The sequence below is a fragment of the Salvelinus sp. IW2-2015 genome, unplaced genomic scaffold (assembly GCF_002910315.2).
Source record: "Salvelinus sp. IW2-2015 unplaced genomic scaffold, ASM291031v2 Un_scaffold1931, whole genome shotgun sequence".
NCBI classification, from domain to species: domain Eukaryota; kingdom Metazoa; phylum Chordata; class Actinopteri; order Salmoniformes; family Salmonidae; genus Salvelinus; species Salvelinus sp. IW2-2015.
This window is the reverse complement of record NW_019943289.1, coordinates 109,086-114,553: the sequence shown is the minus strand read 5'-3', so window position 1 is coordinate 114,553 and position 5,468 is coordinate 109,086. Positions and strand designations below refer to the sequence as shown.

General features: G+C 45.6%; 1 protein-coding gene across 1 annotated transcript in view; it reads right to left on the bottom strand.

The window, feature by feature from the left end:
* The window catches only part of LOC112072449 (N-acetylaspartate synthetase-like), a 28,333-nt gene that overhangs the window by 17,118 nt on the left and 5,747 nt on the right, over positions 1–5,468 (bottom strand). The gene's annotated exons all lie outside the window — the stretch shown is intronic.

Genomic DNA, 5,468 nt, shown 5'->3' with positions numbered 1-5,468 from the left:
TAAAGGATAGGATCAGAGAATGGTGGAGAGAAGACAGAGAGACAAGACAGAGAGGGGGGGGGGGGTGTTGGAGGAGAAGAGAGAGTACCCATCGCTCACCTGAGACAGGTGGTGGAGTCTAGCATTCTAGCTGGCAGGGGGTTGGAAAAACTGAAGAGAGCCTCAACTTCCTCCTTCTCCCCATCCCTATTCTCCTCCTCCTCCCTCCTCGTCCCTATTCTCCCCTTCTCCCTCCTCCCTATTCTCCTCCTCCTCCCCTCCCTATTCTCCTCCTTCTCCCTCCTCCCAATTCTCCTCCTCCCTCCTATTCTCCTCCCCTCCCTATTCTCCTCCTCCTCCCCCTCCCTTATTCTCCTCCTCCCTATTCTCCTCCTCCTCATCCCCCCTCCCTATTCTCCTCCTCATCCTCCCCTCCCCTATTCTCCCCCTCATCCTCCCCTCCCTATTCTCCTCCTCCCCTCCCTATTCTCCTCCTCCTCCCTATTCTCCTCCTTCTCCCCCTCCTTATGCTCCTCCTTCTCCCCTCCTTATTCTCCTCCTCTCCCCACTCCTATTCTCCTCCTTCTCCCCACTCCTTATTCTCCTCCTTCTACCCCCTCCTTATTCTCCTCTGCCTCCTTATTCTCCTTATTCTCCTCCTTCTCCCCCCTCCTTCTCCCCCCCTCCTTCTCCCCCCTCCTTATTCTCCTTCTTCCCCCCCTCCTTATTCTCCTCCTTCTCCCCCCTCCTTCTGCCCTCCTCCTTCCTCTCCTCCTTATTCTCCTCTCCTCCCCCTCCTTATTCTCCTCCTCCTCCTATGAGAAACATTGGCTCTGAGAAGAAGGGATCTGCTGGTTAAGAGTCAGACATGGAGAACTAAGAGCTAGCTTGACTAGAGAGGCGGATCATAGGATCCTGGTAGATGGGGATGGGAGTAGACAGTAGGTGTGGGGGTATCATAGCCCGGGTTGAAGGAAGTGGAGAGGACTCTACCAGAGCAGTAAAGGAATGGAAGGAGGAGAGAGCTATTACAAGAGCGTTAACACTATTTAATGGAAAGATTTTTTACTCAGGATTTTAATGTGACAGATTTTTTTATTCTAACTGGTATAGGAAAAGAATATGCTTCCTGCCGTGGGCGTGCATTGGTAGGAGAATATGTGTGATGTTATGATATGACTATGATATGACCCCCCCCCCCCCCAACCCTTTTTATTGTGCTTAACAAGATTATTGTCTATCCATTCAGATGAAACCTATGGAGGTAATTCAGTTGATAAAGCATTTAGTCTAGACAGCGCACACCCTTGCTGTGTGTGTGTGTGTTGTGTGTGGTGTGTGTGTGTTGTGTGTGTGTGTGTGTGTATGTGTGGTGTGTGTGTGTGTGTGTGTGTGTGTGTGTGTGTGTGTGTGTGTTGTGTGTGTGTGTGTGTGTGTGTGTAAGATTAAACAAAAGCTCATTAACAGCTGTGTCCGCTTTTAGTGTGTGTTCATACTTGATACAGATCATCCCTTTGTTATGTTTAAGCGTGCTGTGTTGTGTGCGCACGCATGTGTAGCAGACATGAGTCAGTCATGGTTGCTCATGGTCACGTGATGAGGTAGAAGCAAATGTCCTCTTGGTCTAACGGTCAAGGTGTTGGTTTGTCCCGCACTAGACCAAGGAATGAGTTTACTAGGGTATCTCTGGGTATAGGATGGGACCCCCCCCAGTCACAGAACTCTTCCCCCCAGGTGGCTTGCTCCTTCTCCTGGGAACAAAGTGCATGCTGGGAATATGATCTTCCGGACAGCTATACAACACACATCATTGTTTGTCCCATGTCACCCTAATAGATGAGACCAGGAGCACACACACATTGCTTACACACGCACATCTATGCACATACACTCATATCCACACTTCTCACACAAACACACAACATATGGCAAATAATTATTTAAAACATGAATAGTTAACATGCTAACAACAGCCCACCCATCTCAAGAAGACCTACAAGCTCCAGCATATCTGTCATTCATTACACACACTACCCCTGGTATGTTACACACACACACCCTCCCCTGTCTCCATTACAGCTCCATTACGCCTGAGGCAGTGTAGAGCATTATCACAAAGGAGGCTGCAGCACTGCCTTTCACATTAGTTTTACTGCCCTGGGTGGCCTCATCACTCACCACTTGTGTGTGTGTGTGTGTGTTGTGTGTGTGTGTGTGTGTTGTGTGTGTGTGTGTGGTGTGTGTTGTGTGTGTGTGTGTGTGTGTGTGTGTGTGTGTGTGTGTGTGTGTGTGTGTGAAAGGGTTGGAGGTTTCGTAAAAAATCCCTTCCCCCTCTTCTGTAAATCACTAACCAAAACCCTCTGTTAACGTCTAAGATGTTGTAAGGCAGAGGAAGATGTGCTTTTTTCTGTGTCTCACCCACTCACTCATAAAGATCAGACCACATGATTGGTTACCCAAGATCGGATCATATGATTGGTCACCTGGAGTAAAGTGTTTAGAAACAATAAGTTTTTAACATCTCATTTTGCCTCTTGTTGGGTCCATTGTTCTTTACCAGTATCGATTAAAAAAAAAAAATTGGAGTAGCGCTTTGCAGTTCACATATTTTTGGGTTGTGGTCATTGTACAATGAATAAGACACTTACTGAAATTTGTATTGAAGTTAGTAGAGATTAAAACTCAGTACATCTAGTTAGAGTGATACCCCTCTCGAATGGACAATCAAGAATGTACTAGAACTGGAATTAAACTTTTTCTCTCTTTCTATCTGTCTTTTCTATCTCTCTCTTCTATCTGCTTCCCTCTTTCTATCTGTCTTTCTTTCTATCTTCTCTCTTTCTATCTTCGTCTCTTTCTATCTGTCTCTCTTTCTATCTGTCTCTCTTTTCTATCTGCTCCTTTCTATCTGCTCTCTTTCAAGTGTCTGTAAATCATGTCAGCAGCAAGGCAATGTTCATTACTTTCCAAACAACTATCGTGTTGACCACTAAACAAACATAGTTTGGCTTAAAATCTTCCTGTACTTCTCTGCTTCTCAAAGGCGGAAACGATTTTAAATTGGTCTACGTTCTCGGGGGAGAGCGACTTAGACAAACCCCTCACTGCCTTCTTCCTAACAGCTCTCTGTGTCAATACTGATATTATTCCAAACGGAACTGACGGTACAGCTGTTTTTGAAACTGCATTACCACGTGTTTTTAAAACTTTCCCAAACAACGTCGTTTTGACCACTTTCGGAACGTTTTGAGAATAAGTTGCGCAACATAAAATCTTCCCCTGCTTCTCTGCTCTTCATAGACGAAGTCGGATTTCAAATCGGGCTACAATCTGTAACTATTAGCCGTTTCGTAACCCATCGCCTCTCTTTCAAGTGTCTGTAAATCATGTCAGCAGCAAGGCAATTCATTACTTTCCAAAAACTATCGGTTTGACCACTAAACAAACATAGTTTGGCTTAAATCTTCCTCTACTCTCTGCTTCTCAAAGGCGGAAACTGATTTTTAAATTGGGTCTACCGTTCTTCGAGGGAGAGCGACTTAGACAACCCCTCACCTGCTCTTCACTAACAGCTCTCTGTGTCAATACTGATATTATTCCAACGGAACTGACGCGTACAGCTGTTTTTGAAACTGCATTACCACGTGTTTTCAAACTTCCCAAACAACGGGGCGTTTTTGACCACTTCGGAACGTTTTTTGAGGAATAAAGTTGCGCAACATAAAATCTTCCCCTGCTTCTCTGCCTTCATAGACGATTGCGGATTTAAAATCGGGGTACCAAAACTGTTACATAAGCCATTTTCGTAACCCATCGCCTCTCTTTCAAGTGTCTGTAAATCATGTCAGCAGCAAGGCAATTCATTACTTTCCAAACAACTATCGGTTTGACCACTAAAAAAACATAGTTGGCTTAAAATCTTCCTGTACTTTCTGCTTCTCAAAGGCGGAAACGATTTTTAAATTGGGTCTACCGTTCTCGGCGAGAGCGACTTAGACAACCCCTCACCTGCTCTTCACTACAGCTCTCTGTGTCAACTATGATATTATTCCAACGGAACTGACGGTACAGCTGTTTTTGAAACTGCATTACCACGTGTTTTTCAAACTTTCCCCAAACCAACGGTCGTTTTGACCACTTCGGAACGTTTTTGAGGAATAAAGTTGCCAACATAAAATCTTCCCCTGCTTCTCTGCTCTTCATAGACGATGTCGGATTTAAAATCGGGGCTACCAATCTGGTACTATAGCCGTTTTCGTAACCCATCGCCTCTTTCAAGTGTCTGTAAATCATGTCAGCAGCAAGGCAATTCATTACTTTCCAAACAAACTATCGGTTTGACCACTAAACAAACATATTTTGGCTTAAAAATCTTCCTGTACTTCTCTGCTTCTCAAAGGCGGAAACGATTTAAAATTGGGTCTACCGTTCTCGGGGGAGAGCGACTTAGACAACCCCTCACCTGCTCTTCACTAACAGCTCTCTGTGGTCAATACTGATATTATTCCAAACGGAACTGACGGTACAGCTGTTTTTGAAACTGCATTACCCACGTGTTTAAAAAACTTCCCAAACAACGTCGTGTATCCTCTCGGTGCCTCTGTCACTGTCTCTCTGACCGCCTCTGTCACTGTCTCTCTGACTGCCTCTGTCACTGTCTCTCTGACTGCCTCTGTCTGTCTCTCTGTCTGTCCCTCTGTCTGTCTCTCTGTCTGTCCCTCTGTCTCTGTCTCTGTCACTGTCTCTGTCTGTCTCTCAGCAGAGCTATAATAAGCAGCAGGTACAGTGAGTGACAGTAGTGAAGTATCTGCACCCACTAACTCCCCAGAACAGAATGAGATCACTGTCATTAGCAGGGAAGTGAATAGGGGCTAACAGACAAGTAGACAGCGTCCCAAATGGCACTCTATTCCCGACATAGTAGCCCATAGGGCTCTGGTCAAAAGTAGTGCACTATATAGGGACTAGTGTGTCATTTGGGATGTGGAAGTAGACTGCTCTGTCTAGGCAGGACCCAGTATGGGACAGGCTCTGACCCAGACTGAGATATGAGGACAACAACCCATCTGGCCACTCTTATCGCTGCCCTGGGGCCCAGGAATCAGGTGGCTGTAACTGTTGAGTCACCTTGGCCCATCTACCTATGTACTGTGTGGAGCAGACTAGATACCTTCACTGTAGAGAGCAAGGTTGTGTAAGTCCCAAATGGCACCCTATTTACTACATAGTGTACTACTTTTGACCAGAGCACAATGAGCCCTGGTCAAAAGTAATGCACTATATAGGGAATAGGGTGCCATTAGGAATTGGGCCCAAGCTTCATAATGTTGAAGMTAGGAACTTGGTAAAGGAGCTTGGTTTTGCCTTGTGCCGAATCACGCCCCTCGCCATGTCTTGTATAACAACGGGGGCTGCGGGGGTACGTGCTACGCCACTGTTTATAACTAGCTAGAAGTTAACTATCTAAGATGTGACAAATAAATGATCTC